This window comes from Phascolarctos cinereus, unplaced genomic scaffold, assembly GCF_003287225.1.
Source record: "Phascolarctos cinereus isolate Bilbo 61053 unplaced genomic scaffold, phaCin_HiC Scaffold_4;HRSCAF=312, whole genome shotgun sequence".
Taxonomy (NCBI): Eukaryota; Metazoa; Chordata; class Mammalia; order Diprotodontia; family Phascolarctidae; genus Phascolarctos; species Phascolarctos cinereus.
The window spans coordinates 652702027-652729684 of NW_027555847.1; the positions used below are offsets into that span (position 1 = coordinate 652702027).

The following is a 27658-nucleotide window of genomic DNA, read 5'->3' on the forward strand; positions in this document are numbered from 1 at the left end:
GTGAGGAGGGTTTCCTCTCCACAGCCACTACTAGTTCACTATGCCAGCGCTCCTTCTCACCCCAGGATTGCCACCCAGAACTGTGACCCAGATCCAAGTGTGGGCAAAGCAAGAGAATTCTGCTCCAGCAGAGAGATCCTTGCAATCCCCCTCTGATCAGCCACCTGATTCTCCCTCAGTCTGTGGGCTGGAAGCTCAGGAAGCAGCCGCTGGGGGCTGAGACATAGCTTCTCTCTCACTGCCAGAAGTAGACTTTTCCCACTGACCTTCTAAGTTGTCTTCAGTGTTTGTGGGTTGAGAAGTCTGGAAAGTGCCACAGCTGCCCACTTTTCAGTCCTCTGAGGCCTGTTCCAGTTCCCATGCCGAACTGCGTTCCTCTCCCAGCCTGGCGTGATATACCTTTCCAATCTACCAAGGTTGTCTTGGGCTGGATATTTGTTTCGCTTTGTCTTTTTGCGGGTTCTGCTGCTTTAGAATTTGTTTAGAGCCATTTTTTTACAGGTATTTGAAGGGGTTTGGGGGAGAGCTCAAGCAAGTCACGGCTTTCACTCTGCCATCTTCTTATGATCTCTTTAGGATACAAACCTTCTCTTCTTTCCTCAAGCCTTCTAAAGTTCTATTATCCCTTTTCTCCTACCCTCTCAGGCCTCATCTGAGTCCCTAGTCTCTGACTTAACTAAGAAAATTGATCTACACTGAGCTACACTGAATCTACACTGAACTTTCTCTTCTCCAACTCTCACCTCAAAATCCTATGACATCATATCTTACTCTTTCTTCTAGTTTTGAATAACAAAGTGTCCCTTTTCCTTTCCAAGGCCAACTCCTTTATATATGTCCTTGATCCCATTCCCTCCCATTTTCTCCAAAAAGACTGCTCCCTCAATCATCCCTGACTCTAATATTCAACCTGATTATTCTTTCTCTGCTGCCTTCAAATATGATCAAATCTACTTCACTCTTTAAAAAACTTCCATAAAACCTACCATCTCTTCTAGCTATCCTCATATCTCTCTTTCCTTTCTTAGTTGAACTCCTGCAAAAAGCTGTCTATGTTCATTGTAGACACTTCCTCTCCTTTTGCATTTCCATCAATAGTCTGAAGTCCTTCTTCTAAACTCAACAATGAACTGAAACTACTTTCTCCAAAGTTATCAATGAATTCTTACAAACATTTTAAAATAAAATTTTATTGATTTTTTTACATCATATATATTTTCCAATGTATCTCACTTCCCTCCCCCTCTCAGAGAGCCATTCCTTATAATTAAAATGGAGGGGAAGAAGTTCATTGAGTCAGTTAACAAGAATTTATGAAGCACTTATTATATGCCACAGTTTTAAGTGAAGGAGATACAAAGAAAGGCAGAACTGACCCTTGGCCTCAAGAAGCTCACATCTTAATGGGGAAAACAACATATAAATAACAATGAACATAAAAGATACATACAATATAAATGGTAGGTAAGATCTGAGGGAAGGCACTAGCAGGAGATTCTGGGGAGCAGATGGGGAGAGATGAAGAAAGCTTCCTTCAGAATGTGGGACTTGAGCTGAGCCTCAGAAGAAGCCAAAGAAGCTAAGAGGAAGAAAAGGGAGAACCTTCCAGGTCTGGGGGGAACAGCAGTAAAAATGCATGGGAGATGGAGTAATGTGTCTAAGGAACACCAAGTGGGTCTGTGTAGTGGGATAGTAGTGTGTTTAGAAGGGACTGACACGTAAGAAGACTGGATAGGTAAGAAGGGGGATTGGGAAAATCTTCCTGTAAAAGGTGAGATTTTAGCTGGGACTTGAAGAAAGCTAGTGAAACGAGGAGGCAGAAGTGAGGAAAGACAGTATTGTAGGTACAAGGAACAGCCAGTGAAAATACCAGAATCAGGAGTTAGAGTAGCTTGGGAGATGGAGTATCTTGTTTGAGGAACAGCAAAGAGGCCAGTGTCACTGAATCACAGAGTACAGGGGGAGGATAGGTATAAGGTATAAGAATAATTTTTCTATTCAAAGAGATCGTTTTAGGAGTACAGACAGTATCTAAAACAATATGCTAAATTGCAAACTCCTAGGGGGCTAGGTCTTTGTCTTACTCATTATTATAGCTCCCACAATTCCTGATACGAGTCATTGCACATTCAAATCAACCATTATTTCTTAAGCCCTCACTGCATGCAAGGTCCAGTGCTCAACATTGGAAATACAAAGATAAATAACACAGATGCTCCTCTCAAGAAGCTTATAATGTATAACGGCTAGGGGCAGCTAGGTAACACAGTGGCTAGAGCACAGGCCCTGGAGTCAGGAGGACCTGAGTTCAAATCCAGCTTCAGACACATGGTACTTACCAGCTGTGTGACCCTGGGCAAGTCACTTAACCCCAATTGCCTCACCAAAAATGAATAAATGAATATAGATAGCTAGATAGATATAGGTTGAAGGACAAGGACAAAACAACTTGAATTGGCCTTCAGTCAACCTAAGGTGAGAATCAAGGAGAAATAAGGGCAGAGAGAGATATTTTAATCAAGACATCGATTTCCTTGACAACATTTATGTATATATACATATACATATATATACGAATGTTTGAGATATATTCACACACATATATACAGTGTGTATGTGTGTATATACACATATAAGTACACACATATGCCTATAGCTATATGGAAGGGGAATAATGTTGGGTGTATGCTGACTGGGCACAGTGAGCTGTTCCTGGAACAGCTTTCTTGTGTTCATTCCTTTAGCTCACAGGGATGATATAGTTTCTATCTGAATTGAGCGCTGAAGAAAGCTAAGACCAAATATAGTAAAGATGTTACTATTTCTCAAATTAATTCACAGATGAAATGCTTAAAAAAAGCCTACCAAAATCCTTCCCCTAATTTGTAGAACTAAAGGCATAACAAATTCTTATAGAAGAGCAGATGGGTAAAAATATCAAGAAGAATTATGACAAAGGGAACAGATTTCAAAATGTACTTTAAAGAAAAACTATCAGCGGCTAGCTGGCACAGTGGACAGAGGCCTGAACTCAGAAAAATAAGGTCAAATCTAGCCTCAGACACTTACTAGCTGTGTGATCCTGGGCAAGTCACTTAACCCTGTTTGCCTCAGTTTCCTCATCTATAAAATGATCTGGAGAAGGAAATGGCAAACCACTCCACTACCTAGCTGAGAAAACCCCAAACGGGCTCATGAAGAGTTAGACAGGACTGAAAAACAACTGAACAACAACATCGATGAAACTCTTCACTCAAGAGCAACCTAGGCCAACTCTAAACCCATTTCTCCCTCATTTCAATTTATGCACTTAATACCCACTCGACTCAGAGCCTTGCACTTAATGCTGGGAGAAGACTGGAAGTTCAGAGAAGACATGGCCCATAGGGACAAAGAAAAAGCATCCAAAGAAAAAGGGACACACCAGACACTGATTTTTTTTAAATTTTGTCAGCCTTTCAGGATTTAAAGCCTAAAGAAAGCGGTTGAGTTTTGTGGGAGCTCTTCCCATCCTGTATCTTAGAGAGGCTTATATATCACCTCCACCACATTCTCTTGAAATTTCCAGTCAGTTAGTCAGCCTTCCATGTAGAGCTCTGCCTACCTTACTACTGGGAATTCTCCCACTGAAACATGACCCAGGCTCTGAAGTCATCCTCTTCCAATATGGCATCACATAATCCACCTTCGGAACTCACGGGAGGATTACTGTGTTCCATTCAATAAACATTCATGAAGTACCCTACTATGTGCCAAGAACCATGCAAAATGTTGAGGATATAAAACAAGGCAAAAGACAGTCCCTGACCTCAAAAAGCTTACAGTCTAATGGAGTTCAACCATCAGTAAGTAAGTAATTTCTACCCAGGTTGTAGACTCCTCGATAACATAACTTATATGGTGTAGAGAGCCCTGGACTCAGAGTTAGAAGACCTAGGCTTGATGATCAGCAGTGAAACCTTGGACAAGTTACTTCACCTCTCCTATCCTCAGTTTCCGCATCTGTAATATGGGGGTAATAATCTTTGCACTACCTATATAAAAGACCTATCGTGTAGTAAAGTATTTGTAAAAATGTAAAACACTGCATAAATGTGAGCTCGTATTACTGTGAAATTCTCCTCCAAGGCTTCAATTCCCATGTCCTTGTTGAGGGTCTCATGCTACAAATAATCCTCATAATATTTTTAATTTAATGATAAAATGTATTTCTGTGATTTCCCCACAGTATCTATTCCCCCTCTTTTTACCCTAGCCTAGTCCCCACCCCAAACCCATGCAGTGTACTCACTAGTGAAGAGAAAGAATCTTCCGAATCTCATATTTTCATGAGGTCTTAGGTAATTTAATACAACTTGTACCTGAACAGCAATTCCCTCTACAGCCCTAGCTTGAAGACTTCTAATAATAGGAAACTGACCATTTCCTCAAATCAGCTCATTCTGCTTTGGGGCTTTAATTCAATTCAGTTCAATACAACATCTCTTTAGAGATACCGACTTCTCTCGTCCTAAGATCCTCATTTCTTCTATTTATTACATACTCCTGCCCACTGCACCGTCAGCCATTCATGCGTGTCACATTTCTGTTCTGCTTTATAGTAGAAGTGCATTCATCACAACAACCCTAAGGACTTGCAAAGGGGCCCCTGAACTTGTCTTCTTGAGTTGCTCTATTTTCTAGAAACACTAGACCCAGAGTATGCAGGAGGTCCCAAACATATCTAGGATGAAGCCCCCCTGAACTGACCTAATTTGTTATTTGCACTCCAAGCTGGACACTTTGTGTGTCCTTGGGAATCAAGACAAGCGCCAGTCAGTCTGCCCCCAGGCTGAGAAATTGTTTGTGCAGCTGGGACCCTCTAGCAGGGCCCAAGAGAAAAGAATGTTGGTTTTGCCATCTCTTCCCCTTTGGGAGGGGTCCTTTCCCCCCCTCTACTGCTCTTTCCCTCCTCCTAGGCCACTCCCATTTGCAGGAGATTGCTGTTCCTCCTCCTCCCTTTGTTGCAATTTCATATATAGGCAGACTTCTATTAGGACTATGAAATCCTCGCACCTGGAGTTCTCCATGCATGTTCATGTCTCTTGTAATCAATCCAGTTGTAACGTATGTCTCATGGACTTGTGATTTTGTTTTGTTTTGTTAACAGGTAGATGACACGCTTTAAATACCCATTTAACAGGTAAGGAAACAGATTCAGAGATGAGAAATGACTTCAGGGACAACGAAATGTTTCCAAAAAACTAGAAGTAGGTTTTAATGTAGAAATGAAAAGTAGGAAAAAGATCTGAAAGATGGGAAAACCTGACCTAGGTCAGGATATTGGAGAACAGAAAAATGTCACATAGAGGAAGAAAAAAGAATGACCACTTTACTACTGGAGCAAAAACAAATTGGGGGGTTCTTCCTGAAGAGGAGAGAGCTGGGTCTTACAAAGAGGAAACACCTACTTGTCCCTGGAAGACTTGTCCTTTAAGAAGGATAAAGTAGGTGGTCCAGGTGCCGGCAAGTGAGGATTTATCCAGGAGGGATCAAATGAAGAAGAGTGGTGGTAGTTGGTGACTCTCTGTTCAGGGCTATTGAGGTGGGTATTGGTTGACCTGATAACAACAGAGAGGACTACTATCTTCCTACAGCATATACTCAATACTTAACAGAGAACCTCTGAAGACTTGTCAAATAGATGGCTACAATGTCTGGTGATTCACGAGGCCACAAATATTACAGGAAGGAACCCAGAAACACTGCCGGAGATGACAAAGTCTTGGGCAAGAAAGTGAAAACCAAAGGGACACAAGGTGTTTTTTTTGTTTCTTTTTCCCCCATCACAGCTGTTTTCTGAAGGCAAATGAAAATAAAAGCTGATTTGGGAATTAAGCAGCTGGCTAAGAAGGTGGTATCTGAGAATAAGATTTGGATTTCTGGACCATAGTTTAAAATGTATGAATCACAGACTCCTGGACAGGGATGAAGCACATTTAACAAAGAATTGTAAAAATTCTATCTACCTGAAGCCCCCTCTTCCTACTATTATTTAACATAGTTTTAGAAATGCTAGCAATCACAATAAGTCACCAGAGAAAATTAAAGGCACAAAGATCAGAAGAGATAAAATTAACCCTATTTGCAGAAAACATGAGTTTATTTAGAAAATTCCAAAGAATCAGCAAAGATACTGAGATGACTAAAAGTATCAGTAAAGCAACAGGATGCAGAATAAATCCACAAAAAATCAATGGCATTTCTATACAACAATAACAAAAATCAGGAGCAAATAATAGAAAGAAAATTAAAGAAAATTCATATTCAAAATAACTACATAATTCATTCCCCTCCTGTCTGTACTCCTAACTTTCTAGACTTTAATACCATGGCTAAGCTGCAATCTCACTATGGAACTTCGATCAGCACCTAGGGCCCCCTCACCCTTCAGTGTCTATATCTATGGTCTTCTCACGCTGGAATGTTCTTCTACTTCTCCCATTAGGTAAGTATCTCCCAGGGGCACTCTATTTTGGGGAGGGGCTCAAAATGACCAAGTTTCATTATCCTCCTGACTGTGTTTTTGTCTTTTTGAACTTCAACACCATGGCCCAACTAGGGTATCTTACTTTTCATCTCCCTTTTGTGTTTTATATTTCCCCATTAGAATGTAAGCTCCTTGAAGGTAGTTACTGCTTGTGTTCATATCTCAAGCACTTAGGCCTCCCTCTTGGGAGGAAAAGAGCTAGAAGAGCTGCATACAGTAAGCACTTAATAAATGCTTGTTGTCTTGAAAAATGTATCTGGAAGTTAATTTACCAATTCACACTGAAGACATAAATACTATTATAAAATATGCTTAGGGGCAGCTAGCTGGTGCAGTGGATAAAGCACCGGCCCTGGATTCAGGAGGACCTGAGTTCAAATCCAGCCTCAGACACATAACACTTACTAGCTGTGTGACCCTGGGCAAGTCACTTAACCCCACTGCCTAAAATAACAACAACAACAACAACAACAACACAAATATGTGTTGCAAAGACAAAACAGGAAAATGATAAATGTTGGAGAAGATGTGGGAAAATTGGAACACCAATGCACCGTTGGTGGAGTTGTGAACTGATCCAATCATTCTGGAGAGCAATCTGGAACTATGCCCAAAGGGCTATAAAACTGTGTGTATCCTTTGATCCAGCAATACCACTATTAGGTCTGTATCCAAAGATATCATAAAAAGGAGAAAAGACTCACATGTACAAAAATATTTATAGAGATCTTTTTGTGGTGATAATAAATTAGAAATTGAGGGGATGCTCATCAATTGGGGAATGGCTAAACAAGCTGTAGTATATGAATGTAATGGAATACTATTGTTCCACAAGAACTGATGAGCAAGCAGGTTTCAGGAAAAACCTGGAAAGACTTAATGAAGTGATGCTGAATGAAGTGAGCAGAACCGGAGAACATTGTACGTAGTAACAGCAACATTGTGCGATTGCCAACTTTGATAGACTTAGTTCTTCTTAGCAATGCAAGGATCTAAGACAATTTTAAAAGATTCATGATGGAAAATGCTATCTACATCCAGAGAAAGAACTATGGAGTCTGAATGCAGATGAAAGCATACTGTTTTCTCTCTTTTTTTTCTTTTCTCATAGTTTTTCCTTTTTGTTCTGATTATTCTTTCACAACATGACTAATGTAGAAATATATTTAATATGATTGTACATCTATAGCCTATACTAGATTGCTTGCCATCTTGGGGAAGGGGGAGGGGCAAAAATTTAGATCTCAAAATCTTATAAATTTGAATGTTGAAAATTAAAAATAAATGAAGATTTTAAAATAAATAAAACACACTGCAAAAAACACTGCAGAAATTATGAAAGACAAATAATTGGAAGAATATTCATAGTTTATACTTGGGCTATGCTAATATGATAAAAGTGATGACACAACCTAATTACTTTACATATTTAGTGTTATATCAATCCAAACATCAAGGGGTTCATGAGATCATAGGGCCATAGCGTTAAAACTGGAAAGGAGGATTAGAAGTCATTTAATCCAACCGCCTCACTTCATGGAAGCCCAGAGAGGTGAGGGGACTTGCTCACTGCAAAACATCTAAGCAAAATAGCACAAAATTCATTTGAAGGAACAAAAAAGTCTAGATTCTCAAGGGAAATAATGGGGGGGAGCAGTATGAATGAAGGGAAATAACACTTCTAGACCTCAAATTATACTATCAAGCAATAATTATCAAAACTATTTGGTATTGGTTAAAAAATAGACAAGTAGATTGGTGAAATGAGTCTAGCTAATCTTAAAATCAGAAACAATTGAATTCAGGAACTCAGTGTTAATAAAACCAAAATCACAAATTCAATAAAATCAAGATCACAAACTACTTGGGGAAAGTCTGCCTATTCACTGAGAATTGCTGTGAAAGTTAGAAAGCAGTTTGGCAGAAAACTGGTTCACTCGAGCACTTTACACTATCTATTATAATAAGTTCCAAATGTATACGCAATCCAAATATAGACAGTCACATCATTTTTAAAAATTACAGAAAGATAGAAGGCAATACCTTTCACAACTATCGCTAAAAGGATCATTCTTAAACAAGGATTAGAGGAAATGCTAAAAAAGAAATAAAATACACAGTTGAAAGTACATAAAATTTAAAAACTTTTATATAAATAAATCAGTGCAATTAGGATAAGAAGGGATACTATCCTTAAGCGTATGCCCAACAATGGGATAGCTGAGTTAAAGAGGGGGGAAAAAAATCTTTGCAGCAAATATCTCTGATAAAATTTTTATAGCCCAAATAGATAAGAATTAATACGAATATGTGAGAAGAGCAGTATTCCTCAATACTTAAGTGGTCAAGGGATATAAAAAGAATTGCAAACTATCATTAACCACATGAGAGATTGCTCCAAATTGCTAATAATAAAAGAAATGAAAAAAAATTAATTTTTTTTATTTTTAGGCAATTGGGGGTAAGTGACTTGCCCAGGGTCACACGGCTAGTAAGTATCAAGTGTTTGGTCTGAGGCCGGATTTAAACTCAGGTCCTCCTGACTTCAGGGCCAGTGCTCTATCCACTGTGCCACCTAGTGCCCCAAGAAATGCAATTAAAACAATTCTGAGTTTTCATCTCATGCCCAGAAACTTGGCAAAGATAATAAATGTTGTAAAAAGTAAATATTGAAGGAAATGTGGGAAAACAAGCACATTAACACACTGCTGATGAAGCTGTGAAGTGGTCCAACTTCTCAGGAAACCTGGAATTCTATGAAGAAAGTCACATATCCTCTGACCCAGATATCTCATTGCTCTGTATATGTTCAAGGATATGCAGAAAGTTCCCACATTTACTAAACCAGAGGGCTGCTGCAATAGTCCATGCAAGAGGTAGTGAGAACTTGTACCAGGGTAGCAGGTGTCTGAGTGGAGAGAAAGGTATATATGAGCAACACTAAGACATTAGAGGAATCGCAGTTTTTAGACTGTTTATAAACATTCGCTTAGCTGTTGGTACTTGGTCCAGCCAATAAAGAATAGACATATTATTGAAAGAACTGAATTGTACTAATCCTGACATCTTGCTATAAATGAAATCAGAAGACAGAATGAAGTTACATCTAAATGGAGGAGGAATAGCATAGAGGTTCTCTTAGAGAAATAAATAAGGTAGCTGGTAAAATGTGTTTTATTCTGTATCCAAAGGTAACAATATTATTGAATGGGATGTATATTTATCTTGTCTTATATGGTGTTTGTGATAAGCATTTGCAAAAAGATAAAAATGAAAATAATTGTAGCTTAATGCCTGGAACATAGTAGGCACTTAATAATTGCTTGTGGACTTGAAATCTCTTGCAGAGGATGAAGACATAGAGACATTCTATGCTGAATAAAACCATCCAAATTAAATCAACACATACACTGATAATCAGTGATATCAATGAATACAAAGATGGGAATAAGTGAGGATGGTAAAAATATATTGCAAAATATGATTCAAGAGTAAAGAATGAGAAAGGCCAAAGACTGGAAGCATTGGAAGGTACTGGATATGGCAAGCATTAATAGTGCCACAAAAAATTGAAACATAATTATCTTAAGTCAGGAAAGATTCATTACTGATGGAAGAGTCATTCCTGAATCAGCACTGTGTGTACAGTCAGACAACTGCTGCTAGGTGCATAGTAGATAGAGCATTGGGCCTGGAGTCAGAAAGATCTGAATTCAAATTTGACCTCAGGTGCTTACTAGCTGTGTGACTTTGGGCAAGTCACTTCGCCTCTGTTTGACTCGATTTCCTGAAATATAAAATGGGGATAATAAAGATACTTACCTCCCAGGTCTGCTGTGAGAACCAAATGAGGTAATATTTATAAAGTGCTTAGTGCCTGGCACACTATATAAATGATTATTTCCTTTTTATTAAGGCAAAAGTAAAAATTAACAGAAAGCTAGGAGAATAAAAATCCAAAAAAGGTAGGATGTACAATTAAAATAATACTAACCATATGTGTTTAAATGAGCTATTAATGCTGAAAAAAATGGGCTATGTATGGAGGAAAGGACATTAGCAACAATTAAAAAATTTCATACAGCAATTTCAAACTCATCCCAAGGGAATTTAAGGATGCAATTGAAAAGTGTAAAATAAACAGAAGAAAGAAATGGGAAAAGATCAGCAAAGATTGTTATAACAAATTCTCTGTAGACAGTGGAATCGTCACACTCAACTCTAACATCATAGTCCTGGATGTGCTGATAGAGGAGATGAAATAGGCCCTGAAGAGACCAAAGATGAAAAAGGCAGTGGACTGGTCCAGGAGACATAGAAGAGATCTGTGCAGGTGAGGACCCAATTATGAGCATGCTGAGGGACTGAGTCTCAAGGGGACTAAAGGAGGGGAAGATGCCAAAGGCACAGAGAAAACCTCAAACCTTATTACTACCAAAGAAAGGGTCACCAAGAGAACGTCTATAACTACCAACTCATATGCCTACTTTTCCAGCTATATGAAATCATACAGAAAATCTTTTAAAAATGTTATTGCCATTTTTTGGCTTGATTCCAAATGGATCCCATTATCATCACCAATATAGCCTATATTTCGCACTGTATCCCTCTCTCTACCAACTCTCAGAAGGCCATCCCCCATAATAACGAATTTAAAAAGAGAAAGTTTAAAAACTTCCACAAAATTAACCAATACGTCAAAAAAAGTCTGATGGAATATTCAGTATGCTACAACTATGGTTCCCACCTCTGCAAATAAGAGGGGGAGGTATCTTCTATCATCTTTTTTGTGGCCACATTTGGTTATTATAATTTTGCAGCATTACCTTTTCAATTGTTATGTTGTTGCCTTTTCCATTTACCTTGCATACATTATTTTCCAAATTCTGCTTACTTCATTTTGCTGTGCTTCAGTTCATATAAATCCATGCCTCTTTAAGAGAATAATCTATAGCTAGCTGGCAACTAGGACACACTTAAATGAAGGTATTAGTAGGCTTTGATAAACACTATTTAATAGCAGACCACATCTGTACCATCACAGAATTGACAAAAAAAAGACACTAACATGTTTATTGCTTGTTGACTTTAAAAAATTTTATTCAGTAGAACAAAACGTTGTTAACATTGCCTTAAAGGCTGTGTTTCAACAAGATGTCTCCCATACATACGTTAAAATTATACAAGACTGCTTGAAGGATATGATGTTGAGCAAATTACTTTGTTCAGCAACCCTCTGATCATTAAGATCAGGCAAGGGAATAAAACATGTATGCTCACAAAAGGTGCTTATCACTGTTACAGAGTCTAGTGAGAAGAATGCTTTGTAGAGAGTAAGATCTTCCAGGTACTCCTGCTTGGAGATTATATCATGCTGAGTGCATCAAGACTTGGAACACTGCAGTCTCCTGTATGAGGTTCACAATGACTTGAAAGATTTTGAGTTAAATATCTGCCCAAGGAAAAAAAATGGATAAAGAATACCTATTATCTAGACCTTTATATGTAGTCAGATAAACAACTATAAATTGATTGATCAGTAGATATCTAGATATCATCTAGATGAGTTTGATGATTGAGATATATCTTCTGAAAGATGAGTTTACAGGATGGTTGATATACAAATATGTATTTATAAACATGTATCTGTGTACATGTATATTGAACAGGAGTAGAAGAGTAGGACTGATTGCTCTTTGGAAATTTCAAAGTTCTTTAAATGACCCCAAATTTCTTCCTGAAACGAAGGCCTATAATTTTAATACTAATACTCTACCAGTGTTGCATAACTGTGCGTCATGGTACACTCTGGTCTCCAAAGAAGCGAGGGTAAGTATCTTCCAGAGGGTACTGGAGAGGAGAAGAAAGGCATGAGAAGAGAGATGGAGAGTACGCCTTTGTTAAGTGCCTACTATGTGCTGGGCACTATGCTAAACGCTTTACAAATATTTTCTCATTTGATCCTCACAACAACCCTGGGATATAGGTGATATTATTCTCCCTATTTTTTTGTTGAAGAAACTGAGGCAAAGGTTAAGTGACTTGCCCTGGGTCACAAAGCTAGGTGTATAAGGCTGGGACTTCAGTCCTAGTGCTCTATCCACTGCACCACCCTGTAACAAATTATAAACAAGGAAGAATGAAGGAGAAGAGAGGTAAAGTATATCTTCAAAGAAATGTGTGAATAAAAAAGATAGGTTGGTCAGATGGTAAGAACAACAGAATATCCAAAATCTCCAATGTTATCTCACTTATATCAAAGAAAATTGAAAAAGGCCCCCAGAAAGTATGTGGGGGGGATCAACTATAGCAAACTTTGAGAAGGGCATGGATGAGAATTACACAGGACAGGCAGGCATAGATGGCTTCTGATCTTTATCACAAGAGGGAATACCTATGTTGATGAGCTCACTGATCCATACAAGTCTTTGAAGAAAGAAAAGGCCTCACTGTTCTCACATTTCATAGTAGGTGGACATGCTCTCTTCTAACTCTATTTCCATCTTTCTTCCTCTTCCCTTTCTCACCCCCTGGTATCATTATTTTAGGAAACTGGTTCCAAACTTCAGAATAAAAATTAGGGTCAGATCACCTCAGAATCAGGAAGGCCTAGATTCAAACCCCTTCTCTGACACTTAGCAGCTGCTTGACCACAGGTAAATACCTTCATCTCTTTTCACCTCAGGGAATTTGCTAAGGTTTCCACAGTTTTAAAATCACAGGTTCTTTATTTATTTTTACTACCTGTTACACACAGTTGCTTTTGATTCAGACTCATGCAACCAGAAATATGTCCAATTGCCTCTTCACACAAGGTTGTTAAGAGAAATAAATGAAATAAGGCATGTAAAATAATCTTAAACCACTATAGAAAAGTTATTACCTTCAATCAATAGAGGCAGCTAGGTGACATTGTGGATAGAGCCCTGGAGGCTGAGTTGAAATGACACTTTGTAGACACTTTGTAGCTTTGTGACCCTGGGCAAGCCAACCTGTGCTTCAGTTTCCTCATATGTAAAATGATCTGGAAAGGAAAGTAGCAAACCACTCTAGTATTTTTGCCAAGAAAACACCAAACAGGGTCATGAAGAGTTGGACGTGAGAGAACAATAATTCAAGGAGGACAAGTGTGCTCGAGGCACCCGCAAAGAAATCTGCAGATATACACATATACTCAACAGATAGGAACACATTTCCAACACAGGCCATCTAAGAGATAGACACCCAACACAGCCAACAGAGATAAACACTTCCCATACATATATTCCCAATCGGTACAAACATATGTAACTCCGACACAATGAAATTTAATTCAAGAAGCATTTATTAAATATCTACTACGTATCAAACATTATGCTAGTGCTAGGGAAAAAAAAGACAAAAAAAATTCTCCACACTCAAGCAGCTTACATTCTACTAGAGAGAATAACATACACATAGACGAGAAAAATGGAAACTATTCAAAGTAAACACAAAATAAAAACATGGGGCAGGGGAGAGGGAGGTAATTTTTCTCAGTAACAACTGGGTGGATCAAGAAAAGCCTCCTTTTAGAGTTGGCTCTGGATGTGAACCTTGAATGGAGCAAAGGATTCTAAGATGAAGAAGGGAGAAAAGAAAGCATTCAAGGAATACGTGCAAAGGTATGGAGATGGGAAATGAAACTGCAAGAAGTAACAGTCCGACAAGCACTTGGAACGCTTGAAGGGAAGTAACGTGTAAGTGGTCTGGAAGGGTAAGTCGGAGCCAAAACACGAGGCGCTTTAAACTCCGGAGGAGTGTGCATTAGATCCCAGCAGGGAGGCCGTGGAGCTCGCAAAGCAGGCGAGTGATGTGGCTGAGACTCATCACTGAGTAACGTCCATTGGGCAGCTGCGTGGAGGATGGACGGCCGAAGGGAGATTCTGGAGATAGGGAGACCCACCGGGAGGCTCCTGCAATGGGGCAGGTGATGAAGGGGGTAGCTGGGTCAGCGTAAGACGGAGGAAGAGAGAAATGGGCAATATACTGCAACGGACTCGGGGGACGGGAGGGAGAAGGCGGGTCAGGGACCTTCGTGGGGAGAGACAGAGAGAAAGAGAGAAGGGGGGAGGGAGCGGAGAGAAGTTTGGGAGAGAGACGAGTTTGAAGGGCAAAGATAACTAGTTCCGCTCCGAACGCGGACCCCCCCCCTTCCAACACACAGGCCCGATCGCACGCGCACAAGCACACACTCACGTGCACGCGACGCCAGGTTTCTGGGACCCGGGGCTGGCTGGCTGAAGGGGATTTAAAAGCAACTGGGACCCAAACTCACCCTGAGCTCGGGGTCCCCCGGGGCCTCTGGCGGCGGAGGACGCGTCGCAGCCTCTCAGACCCTGGTCCCGGCCAACGACCGGAAGCACTCTCCTGGTGCGCTGCCCAATCCGGTCCCCCTTGGGTCCATCGCGAGGACGCTCTAGGCCTCCTGGAGGACCGTACGCTTCTTTCTCCGGCGCTAAAGCCTAAGCCCTTTCCTGGAGCGGCTGCAAAGACTCCCGCAGCGTTGGGAACTAGAGCTCGTTGCTCCTCTCTCCGCTTGTCGGGCCGTCCCTCCCCAGGACCCTGCCCTCTTCCCCGGCCTCTTAGTGACCCCGAATACCAAGAGCCACTCCTCATTCTTTGACTTGACACTCCTTTACTGCAGCGTCGGGAGCGGGGAGCTCTGGCTAGGAATCAAGGGGAAGCCACCTGGCAAAGATCTCTCCTTTCCTCTCCAGGCTCTCTTCTTGCCGTAGTACTTTCCCTGCCACCTACAGACGTACTGGCTCTACCCTACCCTTAAAAGAGCGTGGTCCTGTCATGCCCTCAGCTAATAATGATAACTGCTCAACTTTCGTATAGCACTTTAAGGTTTGCGAAGTGCTTTGAGTACATTAGCTCATCTGATCCCCAGCAACCATGGCAGGTAGTGCTATTCATCCGGCTCGTTTTACAGGTGAGGAAACAGGCTGAGAAAGGTTAAATAACTTGCCTAGGATCACCCAAATAGTAAGGGTCTGACCCTGGATGTGCACTCCGGTCTCCCTGACTACAAATCCAACACTCCGGCCACAATGCTGCCTAGCAGTCATTCTATATCCCTTTCCCGTTCACGATCAAAAACTTAGAAGGGAAGCTGTCTACACTATTTGCCTCTAGCTCCTCTTTGCTTGGTTACTTCTCATTCCCTCTAATCTGGCTTCTAATACCGTCACTCTACTGAAACTGAAATGACTCCAAGGTTACCAAGGATCTCCTAATTGTTCGGTCCAAAGGTGGTTGTTGGGTTTTTTTCCCCCTCATCTTCATCCTTTTTGACCCCTGTAGCATTTGAGACTGTGGACAACCTCTCCTCTGGATACACTCTATTTCCTGTTTTTTGTTTTTAAAAGTTTTTACACTGCTGTACCTTGATTCTTCTGTTTAACCAATTCCTAGTTTCCTTTATTGAATCATCTGTCCTGCTCCCTGGACTCCTGGGTTCAATTTTGTTACGTCTGCTTTTTTCTCTTTTACACTCTCCTGATGATCTCCTCAGCTTCAGTGGGAACCTATTATCGTTTTTAAGTAGATAAGGGACAAACCTACATATACCACTCTCATTTCTCTTCTAAGCTATACTCCTGAATTTCCACCAGCCTATTGGATATCTCTACCTAGATGTCCCATTGCCATCTCAAAATCAACATGTTCAAACCAGAATTCATTATCTTTTATCCTAAATCTGCCCCTCTTCCCTAACTTCCATATTTCTTTTGAGAGCACCACAATTCTTCCTAGTTACCTGAATTTGTGATCTGTCATCTTTACCTCTTCATTTTCCCTTATCCTCTGTATCCAATCAGTGCTACCCTCCTGCCCCAAAATTACTTTAAATTTCCTTTGTATAGATTTTGTATTTTCTTATGTTACTTCTGTGTTTTCTTATCTGTTTGTATTTTCTTATCTGTTGTTTCCCCAGTAGAATGTGAACACCTTGAGAGCAGGGGCATTTGTCGTTGTATCTTTAGCATCTTGCACAAAGGTTTGGCCAAAACAGGTCCTTAATAAATGTTTGTTGAATTAAATTACTGTCCAATAGAGGAATAAGAGGTGGATGTAGATAACTGGAACTGGAGGCCAGTTCCAATGCCAGCATCCTTTTTGAATGTGTACAGATGGAGGTGACATCCCCATTTGATCTCATAGCACCTTGTACTTTTCTTATACACTCATCTTAGTGGCTAAAAGTGCTTGAAACCTGAGTTAAAATCCCTTCTCAGATACTCACTTAGCTGTATTCCTAGCCCAATAGCTTAACAGGAGTGGGGAACCTTTCGCCTTTTGACTGAGTCCAAGTTTTACAGAACAAATCCTCTTATTAAAGGGATTTGTTCTATGAAGTTTGGATTCAGTTAAGGGGCCTCACTTGAGGACCTAGAGGGCCACAAGTGGCCTCCAGGCTGAAGGTTCCCCACCCCTAGCTTAACCTCTATCTATCTCAGTTTCCTCATGTGTAAAAAGGAAAAAAATAATAGTTCCTAGCTCCTAGGTTTGTTGTGAGGATCAAATTGATAAAATATGTACTATGCTTTGTAAAACTTAAAGCATGATATAAATACTAGCTCTTATTTTTATGTTTACTTGTATACATATCTTAAACTTCAGTATCTTGGGTTATCAAAAGTTACCCTAGGAGAGCAAAAGCTATCTTAGGTTCTGTTGAGCTGAACAAGCTTGGAACAAGCTATGGATGCTGTCATCTGGGGACTTGTTTAGATAAATATCAAAAGGGTCTTAAACGTAAGGCTTTCCAGAGGGAACGATTTTTTTTTTCAGCCAAAGCAACTCAAGAAGGGCTGAAATCTATATTAGTAGAGGGAGTCAGTCACTCCCCAGATGACACCTCAGCTTGTTCAGGTATAGGCATATTCATTTGTGTGCACAGATCTTCATCTGATTGGGGCTCACACCATTCTGAAGGTACTGTCAGACATCTTCCTTACATTAAGACTAGGATTCTGTGTTCATGCTACAATATAGGATGTTAATGCAAAGAGACAAGAGATTTGTCTGCCATTTACTAGTTGTGTGACCTTGGGCAAATTATTTCTGTTTTCTGATCCTCAGTGTCTTCATCTATAAAATCAGGATAATAATACTTACATTAAACCTTGAAGCTCTAGGTGAATAAATTGTTTTGAGGTTACCAGCTCTATACACTATACCAGGCGTTCTGAAGATTTGTCCAGGTGCCTCCCATTTACTTCCCCAGCAGAATGGTTCTCTAAAATCCTATCTCCACCATGTCAAAATTTCTTCACAGATACAGCAATAACAAGTCATCTGTAAAAAACATCTGTGATCTAATTTCCACCCAGAGAAGAAGCTTACTCACTGACATTGTTAGGTGCTGTGGGGTGTGTAGAGCTTGATTAGGCATCAGAGATGCCAAGATCATCCACTGCATTCCAGGCCATCCTCAGTCATCTTGACTTTTGTCATGCCATTGGATTTCAGGAAGAGAAAGTGAGGCCGATGACTTTATGCAATCCTGCCTCACTTAAATCCAATTCACTTGAAAGTCAAGAAATCACCCCTGATATCATTGGTTCTCTTAAAAAATGAAGGACTGACAAAAAACAATATTTGGTAAGCTTTATCTTTTTTTGCCCAATTTAGGTTGCATGTTAGATTAAACCTTTTTTTTCCTTCTCCATTATAAATTCTAGACTATAATAGTTGCTTCCCCCTGTTCCCCCTCACATTTTCATCGTTTTCACCCCAACAACAAGTTCTCTTTATTAAAGAGAATCAGGTTCAAAATAGAAATTCCCTTCATTGTTTCCTTCATCTTTTGGAGTATGGACTTATCCTTAAAGTAAGTCAAGAAATTATTAGCTTCTTTGCTTTTAGCAGAGAGTCCTACAACATATGTTGGATAATTGAAGCTCCTGATCACTACTCTCATGCCTTTCTGACAGGCTTTTGATATGATTCTTGAACTTAATTATTTCCTTTCTGTTTAGATGGTCTGGACTATGCACAAATGATCATATTCCTTTTGTTTCTGTCTCTGCCTCTACTGATCTTCTCCCAAATGCTCTCCCTCGCCCCATGCTTGCTCTATTCCTTCATTTCTCATAGAGCTTTCTCTTTTTAACATAAACTTATTCTTCCCCTGCCCCACTCTACTTATCATCTTCATTTTGAATAAGACAAAAACTTCCAAAACCATATTCCAGTCATGGATCCCATCCCACCAAATCTTAGTGATATCTATAAAGTAAAATTTTAATGTCTATGAATTAGGGGCTCTAGTTCATCTTCATTGTTACACATACTTTATACATTTGTATATAGACATCAAAGACTTTGGGTTTTATTGCTGACTTCTTTCCTAGATTATGTCTTCTGTAAATTTCTTGGCAACTCTGCTGCTACTGGGGAGGGGCACAAGGATATAAATACATAATCGTACTCAATGCATTTAGCTTAGTGGGTACACATGTGGATTTTTCTCCCTATATCTTCCTTTTCAGTTAAAATTCCTTTTGATTAGATCTATAAGATTCCAAGCCCTTTGTTTGTGGCCATAGGCTTATAATTCTTATACTTTAAGCTGTGGTTCAGAAATCTAAATTCCATCCTCATACACCATTTTTTAAACTTTTTTGTTCACTTTTCACCTTCAAATCTCAAAGCATTTATTAGTGACTTGAAAAAGTGCATATGTACCTATATATTGTATATGTGTTTATACTACTCATATACAGAGACCAGAGGGTTTTGTGCCCACCAGAATGCTGCCCCAAAACTAATGATTTTGTTGCTGGCAGATAAGAATGGTAAAAGCAGGAATGTGGAACAGGGATAAAGACTGATGATTTTGCAGTTTTCACCTGGCACATCATTCAGGCTTTACTACCCCAGATAATACACAGTGCCTGTTAGGTTTTGAAAGGATGGAAAGAAGGAAATACGTGTTTATTAAGAGCCTACTGTGTGCCAGGCATTGTGCTAAGTGCTTTACAAATTTTATCTCATTTGCTTCTCACAACAACCCTATTAGGTAAGTGCTATCATTATCTTCATTGTACAGATGAAGAAACTGAGGCAGACAGAGGTTAAGTGACTTGCCTAGGGTCACATAGCTAGTAAGTGTCTGAGGTTGGTTTTGAATACCAGTCTTCCTGACTCTAGGCCCAGTGCACTACCTAACTGGATTGTGCATTGAGTAAGTTTCTAGAAATAATAGGTTTTTAGGGCCATAGAAAGATGATCTGAGATTTTACAGGAGATAAAGAAATTTTCTAATCCTGATTCTTCTGGGGCCAGAGGCCACGTATTAACACCAGGAGGAAGGCAATCAAAGAAAGGAATTTACACCTAGCCTTTTTAAACCTGGGCTTTTCTACTGATTGTTGGCTGGGTGTGGTAGCCTTCAACTATGCGCTAAAAAGGCTTTAAGCATCCTTCATCCTTTAGTGGCAGAACTGGGATCCCAAACCAGATCCTCTAAGTGTCAAATCCAGAGCTCTCATTCTGAATTAGGCATTCTTGAATATGAGTATCATTCATAAAGTGTTGAAAAGCTTATGTGGCATTGAAACAATAGCATTCAAGGGGCTTGCTCATCTGGGCTAGTGGCCCCTTATGTGAACCTCAGCTGGGCTTCCTTCATAGCCACCCCAGATTCCTATTTACTTGTTTTTGAAATAATTGTTAGCTTTAGATTGGTTGGATTTCAAGGCCAGGTGTCACACAGGCCTGGTTGAACTGCTTTACCATGTTATATCTTTGAGGAATTAAATTCTTATGGTCTTCCCAAAGGCAGTAGCAATACTTAACTGGTCTTTTCAAATATTATGGCATACACATTTGTTGACACAGTGTATGCTCTGCTTCAAATTAAATATTTGAATGCTCTAAGCATAGCAAGAGCTGAATCTGTGTGATGAACAGTGAATATTACAAACATGTTTCCTTAATTTACCCAACTTAGGCACGAAGACTTGGTGATCAAGGGTGATAAGGAAAGACAGACCAGATCCAAAGAAAAACTAAAAAAGGTCATCACATTTGTAACATTGGTCCCTTTGTTATATAGCTTCAGTGGCTTCCTTAAGCCCCTGGAAAGACGAATTACTATATCAGTTATCCAGTAGGCTAATTAACTTAGTGCAATATCTGAATTGCTCACCACAAATTGATCTACTTGAGCCTCGGGTCCAGGTGGTGTTAAACTATTCCAGCGTATTTAGCCCTTTCCTAAAGGTTGAGATATCCCTTTTGGCCACAAGAGGGCATTAGGCCTGCAAATGTCTAGGCTGCACCCCCACAGCCAAGACCATGCTACCTTGGTGGTATTAAAGGTCTTTTGAGTAACCCCTTGGTCTATATTTAATCTAATCAATGGGATGTATTCCATAATCCTAATCTTGACTTTCTATGAATTCATATGCAGGATTTTTACTGTGTTAAAAATCAAAACCAAACCTTGTTTTGCATTTTGAAGCCTTGTGAATCAGGATACTTATAAGGGGAGATTGTGGTTGCCCTTGTAAATATGGAATTTCTTAGCTTTAACCTGGATGACGGCAACATGCCACAGAAGTTAGAAGTCCCTAAAGTATCCTTGGGCCTTTGGTGTTGGGAGGAAGCCTCTAACATAAGAGTTTGTAATTGATTGTATTTATATCTTATTCTCCTTCCTAGATTATGAGCCCTATAAGGGACAGAAACATGTTTTCAACAAGCACAAGGCTCTGTACAAAATAGATGCCGAAATATTTGTTGAATTAAATATGAATTTGAGGAAAATAAAGAGGTCAGCAGAAAAAAAGGAAAAGAACTTGCCTATCTCTATGTCTTTACTTCACTTACTTGGATTCAACAAACATTTATTAAAGGCCTTCTATGTGCAAAGCACTGTTAGGTGTTCTGAATACCAGGATATAGTCCCTGCCTGTCAACTGAGTTCTTTACCTCTAAATCCCATGATCCCATAATTCTAAGCCCTATCTTTGAATGGTTGGGAGTGCTAGGCAACAAAAACTAGAGTTCCTTCCCTTGCCTGCTATGTGAATGAATGAATAAATGAATGAAAAAAAGCATTTATTAAGTGCTTACTGTGTGCAAAACATTGTGCTAAATGCTGGTGATGCATATAGAAAGTGAGCTTCCCTGCTGTCAAGGAGCTCACATTTTAATGGAGGAGTCAACATAAATGGAAAGTTTCAGCTACAAGTCAGATGGAAAGGTCTTATGGTCCTTAGGGTACAGTGTCAAAGGAGATGGCAATGCCTCTTATTGAATGTCATTTCCACTGATAAAATCATACCAGTTTCTGTTGAACCATATGACATCACTAAGGACTTTGGTGGCAAGAACTCCACCTTTCTGGGTCTTTAGTAGCTGTTGGCTGCAGCCCCTGCGGGGTAGTGGCAGCATTGGGTTGTTTCCTAGTGTAATGGCTGAGGACACAGGGGAGAAGCATTGGTATTTCCAAGGCTTGTGGTTTTAGGGTCCTAGGATATCTCTATCAGGGTCTGAGGGGTGATGGTAGTCAAGGTGGTGGTGGTGGCTTGACTTACCTGGAACTTGCTGCTTCCTCTCTCTCCTTTAGGATACATTCCTGTTTTGCTAGATTGGCTTGCCTGTTATGTGGGTGATGGTTTGTGGGGTTGGTTAGACTGTTCTCCACAGAAACTGCCTCCCTGGATAATGGATATGAAGGCTGGGCTGGAAGCAATATTGGTGGTTTTGGGGTGCTGCCAGTCCCAGGGCTCAGGTCCAAAGCTGCCTGTCAGTGGAAGTTGATCAAGTTGATGGTGGTGGGGATGAGTAAAGTAGGTCCCTTCTCCACAATGGTTTCTTCCTTCATTGGTGGCTACAAAGGCTGGGCTGGAAGCAGGTTTGATGGTTTGGGGGGTACTGCCAAACTAGAGTAGCTTGCCTGACAAACTAAATATCTGTTCCACCTCCTGCTTCTTTTCCAAGATGGTTAGGCCTAGAACCTGGAGAAGACTTGGCAAGGGAGTGAAGCTTGGGGGGGGTAGGGGGATGGGGAACATGATATCTATTTTTTAATATTTTTAAAAGTTTGGTTAATGCTTTTTAATGTCATAATTATTTTCCTTCCTTCCTTCTCCTAGTGAGCAGAGAAAAAATAGTCAAGCAAAACCCAAAGACAAATCACCTCTAACCAACAACATATGCAATATTTCATTTCCTTAGTTCCCTGCTTTGCTAGTGAAGGGATGGGGGTGAATTTTCTCATTTCTTCTCTTGGGCCAAGATTAATTATTATAATTGCATAGCATTCTATTTCCATTTATTGTTTTCTTCATTTACTTTGTTGTAGTCATTGTGTCTGTTGTTTTTCTGGCTCTTAACTTCACTTTGCATCTTTTTACACAAGTCTTCCCAAGTTTCTTTGAATTCCATGATTCTGAATTCTTTGCATATTTGTTGTTTGCAGTGACTCAGGAATATTTCATAACCTTAGTATACCACAGTTTGCTTAGCCATTCCCCAGTTGATGGGCACTTGTTTTATTTTCCGATTCTTTACTACCTCAAAAGTGATATACATGGGATATATACAAACCAAAAGATATTTTGTTTGTTTGTTTGTTTTTTTTGCTAGGCAATGGGGTTAAGTGACTTACCCAGGGTCACACAGCTAGTAAGTGTTATGTGTCTGAGGCTGGACCTGAACTCAGGTCCTCCTGAATCCAGGGCCAGTACTCTATCCACTACGCCACCTAGCTGCCCCCTAAACCAAAAGATATTAAAAATTAAATTATAATTTAATATAATTTATAAATTAAATTATAATAAAGAATATAATCTCCCTGTGGGCAGGATCTGTCTCTTTTGTATTTGTATCCTTAGAGCTTGGCAAGTGGTGAGTAATTAATAAAACCTTTTTCTTGGTTATTGATTTTAAAAGTTGTCTCGTGGAAGGGAGATTTTATTAATTTTTCTTGGCTTCAGAAAGCAGATGTAGGAGCAAGGGATGGATATTACAGAGAAACGGATTTTATCGTAAGGAAAAGCTTCCTAATAATCAGAACTATCCCAAGCGAGATGGTGATCATTCAAGTTGGGGCTAAATAGACAGTTGTGTACTATGGAGGGTCTTAGGGTCAAAGATATAGAGCTAGAAGGGCATTGGAGGTCACCAAATCTAATCCCCTCATTTTATAAATGACTCCACTGGAGTCTCAAAAAGGTTAATCGACTAGGTCAAGGTGATGCAGGTGGTGATGCACCCTGCAAGGTAGGTGCTATTATTATGCTCATTTTAGGAAACTGAGGCTGACAAAGTAAGAAACTGAGGCTCAGAGAGGGTAAGTGACTCAGACTCAGGTCTTCCAGATTCTAGGTCCAGAACTCTATCCCCTGCACCATATGTCTTAGGCCTCAGAGTCAGTGCTCTTTTATATCATGTTGCGGTCTCCCTTCTCCTCTTCCACTGACTGCTCTGCCCCTAACTAGCTGTTAGGCCTTGGGCAAGTGCTTTTCTCTTCCAAGACCTAAGTTTCCTCATCTCTCCAATGATAGGATTCGTCCTAGTCCAAAGACCTGAAACCATTTTTGTGTCCTGAAACCTAGGGATCCCTTCTCAGGATATTTGTAAATGCGTAAAATATATAGAAATTACCAAGGAAACTAGAGATTAGTTATTTTATGCATTTACAAATATCCTCATGGACCCGTGCACCCCAGTTTAAAAACCCTTGGGACTAAATGATGATATCTAAAGTTCAAGTTCTTCCATCTCAAATGACCTCTGCAGTCCCTTCGCAGTCAGAAAGGCTGGAACTACATTTCCCATCATCCCCAGCAGGGAGGGCTCACGCCGTCGCGCTTTCTCCTTGCTCCTCCACTGTCCACTTTTTCCTGGCGCCGCCCGGTGGCTGGCGGTGGAGAGAATAGGCTGCGGGGAGGAGGCGTGAGGCGTGAGCAAGAGGCGGAGTAGGAGGGCGGGGGGTTGCGCTTGGTGACGGGAGGACGCGCGCGGGCTCCGTGCTCCGCGCAGGATCTGGAGGCAGCAGCGGCGGTGGCGGCGGCGGCGGCGGCAGTGGCGCAGCGGCAGCGGCAGCGGCAGCGGCGGGGGTAGGGTCGTCAGGCAGCGTGCAGCAGCAGCCCGAGCCGCAACCGCCGCAGCCGCAGGAGCCTTGTGCGGCGCGGACTGGGCCGGGCCTGGACGAGCCGAGCCGGGCCGGGCCGAGATGAGGGACTCCGTCCGCGCCGCCGCCGCCGCCGCCGCCCCCGCGGCTCGCGCCCCGCCGGCCCTGTGAGAGCGAGCGCCCGGGGAGGAAGATGGCGGAGAGGTAGGAGCCCCGCGCCGGCGGCCGCTGCGCTGCAGCGGGGACGACCCCTGGCCTCGGCATTGGGGGCGGGGGTTCGGGGGGAGATCCGGGGACGGGATTTGCTCTGGTTCTGAGGTGTATGGGGGGGGTTGGGCCTTTCTGCTTCTGGTGGGGCGCCGTGGTTTTAGGGTGTGGGGGGGCCCCTGGTTCTAGGGGTGTGTGAGCTTTCTGGTTTTCGTGGAGGGTCCTGGTTTAAGGGCGAATGTGGGAGGGCTGGGTCTCTCTGGTTCTGATAGGGGGGTTCTGGGTGTAAGGTTTGTGTGGGGGTAGGCAGGAATCGTCTGGGTCTGGTGGGAGGCCCTGCTTTTGGGGGGGTGGGGACTCTCTGGCTGTGGTGAAGGGTCGTGGTTCTAGGGTCTGTGCGAGGGCTGGGCCCCTGTGGGTCTGGTGAAGGATGTTCTGATTCTAGGTTGAATGTGGGGAGTCGCTTTGGTTCGGGTGGTGGTGGTCCGGGTTCTGGCGTGTATGTGTGGGGGGCTGGGCCTATCTGGGTCTGGTGGGGGTTCTGGTTGTGGGGTGTATGTGTGTTTGGGCTGGCCCCCTCTGGGTGAGTGAGGGGTCTTGGTTCTGGGGTCTGTTTGTCTGTTTTGGGAGGGAATAGGCCCCTCAGGTTTTGGTAGGAGTCTCCTTCTGGTCGTGGAATATGTGGTTGAGGAGATTTGACCCCTGTGGCTTGAGCGGGGATGGGGTGGGGAAGGTGTGGGCCTCCCTGGATCTGGACTCTGTGTAAGGGTGGCCCCAGGGCTCTGTGTTTCTGGAGGTGTGAGATATGGCCCTTCTGCTTATGGTTGCAGAGGTGGTCTGCTTCTCCAGTGGGGTGTGCCTTGGTTCTGAAGGTGTGTAACTCTTTGGTTCAGAGTGTGTATGTGTGGGATTGTGTGGCCTCCTCACAAGGGATGAAGGCCTTGATGCCCAAGAGAGTGTGTTGGGGGAGGAGGCTTGGCTTTCCTGAGGTTAAGAGAGAGGGTGTGTGTGTGTGCGTACACGTGTACTTATACTAGTCTGGGGGGTGGGGGTGGGAAAAAGAGGTGAGGGCCGGGTGCCTGGTAAGGTGTTGTTCCACAGTGGATGGTGTATGAGTCTCAGCTCCATGGGGTGGGGAAAAAAGAAGAGTTAACCTTTGTTTCAAGGGACAGTAGGAAGTGGGGTAGAGGACTATTGGCGTGTGGTGTAAGCCTAGGTTTTTGGGGGGTGGGTAGAGGAGGGTTATCATGTGGGTGGGATGGGAGTATCGACCAAGGTCTTGAGTCAGTTATGTGTGTGGCCTGAAAGATGTTTTCTTAGGGAGTGTGGGATGGGCAGGTAATGACACCTGGTTCTTGAGTAGATTGGGGGAGTCCTGGTTTCCAAAAGAGGGGAATTTGGGGAGTTTATTACCTAATAAGAGCTTCATTGATTTGGGATTTTAATACCTCCGGTTGCTGGTGAGGGCAGACAAGTACATCCCAGGGTGGCTCTCCTGATTGTTGTTAACGTTTTGGTTTCTGGGTTAGGGTTTTTGACCTCTTGTGGAGGAAATAAGTAAGGGGAAATATTTGTCATGGATTTAGATTGGGGGTTAGACTATATTTGGGGAAGTGAAGGAGAGAAGAGATCTGTGATTATTACTGCTAGTTCATCTGCAGGAAGCTTTGGAGATTGAGCATTCCCTCTTCCCCATTTTGTCTGGCATGTCAAAGCAGTTCCCTCTCGATTCTGAATGGTCAAAAGGGTGTGCTTGTTGGACAGTGAGGAATCCACGTGATTTGAGCTCCATGAGTTGGTTGTGATGTAGGTTTTAAGATTATTGGCCTTTAGAATGCCTTGCATTTTAAAATGTGTGGCATATTTTGTGTCCTTGGTAGCTGTGGGTGTGTTAGGTACTGTTACTCACCATGCAGCTGCTTTGGAAGTTCTGCAGCCTTCAGCTGCAGAAACTGCAGAGTAGATTTTTTTCTCTCTCTCTGTGATACTAGTTTGATCAACCCTCCAGTGACCTCTGCAGAAAAATCTACAATTGCAAAGCTTCTGTATCTTACCTGGCACAGGCAATATGGTGATCTGTCTTTTTAAGCCATTGAAGGAAATTTAACACTGTATGTCCAGGGTAACTTTGGTAAACAGCAGGTGGCTTGCTGGTGAGCCATGCCTACCTTTTCGTCATGCGGGTGGGAGTGGAGGAATGGAAAGAAGATATGCTGTGAGGTGTGACTATAAAGTAAGATATTTTCCAGTGTGGCTTTTAGAATTAGGCTCACTCCTTGTTTTTACTGTACTTGCTAATAAGGTATTTTGCTTTTATTTGTGGTACAGATCTGTAAAATGGCATGCTGGTCTTGGATGTACTAGTCCTTCAAGAGCCCAGTAACATCGAACAGTGTGATAGTAATGTTGAATTCATTTTGTGTCTTAATTCATTGTGTCCTTGAGGCCTTTTTCTTTGCTTCCCATACTTGTACAAAGTACAGATACATTGACTTCTAATCAGTCTGTGTGGATGGGTCATCTTTTTTAAAAATCTTTTTTCCTAGTTCTTTTATAAGAATCTTTACTCAGCATTGAAGTAAACCTCAATTCTTAGTTACCTAATTTGCCTAATTTAAAATTAATATAGAAATACTTTGTTAGTCTTACTTTATAGTGAAATAAGATCAGTTCACAGTATCTCCATGGTACTGTAACAAATGGTGTTTTCTACCTTTCTCCCTCAGAAGGCCGGATGAGGATCACTTGGGTGTATGTTGTAGAAGGAGGTTTGGGTTGCCCTGGATGGCCTCAGAAATCCCTTT

At 41.5% G+C, this 27658-nt stretch overlaps 2 protein-coding genes across 2 annotated transcripts in view; one reads left to right on the forward strand and one right to left on the reverse strand.

Annotated features, from left to right (window-relative positions):
* LOC110214414 (uncharacterized) overlaps nucleotides 1–14929 on the reverse strand; it is a 31719-nt gene extending 16790 nt beyond the window's left edge. The window contains exon 1 of the mRNA XM_020995332.2: nucleotides 14826–14929. The gene's annotated coding sequence lies outside the window, so the exon portion shown is untranslated. The remainder of the gene's footprint in view (nucleotides 1–14825) is intronic.
* Nucleotides 14930–24509: 9580 nt separating this feature from the next.
* ARHGAP39 (Rho GTPase activating protein 39) overlaps nucleotides 24510–27658 on the forward strand; it is a 360039-nt gene continuing 356890 nt past the window's right edge. The window contains 1 exon segment of the mRNA XM_020995146.2: nucleotides 24510–24851. The gene's annotated coding sequence lies outside the window, so the exon portion shown is untranslated.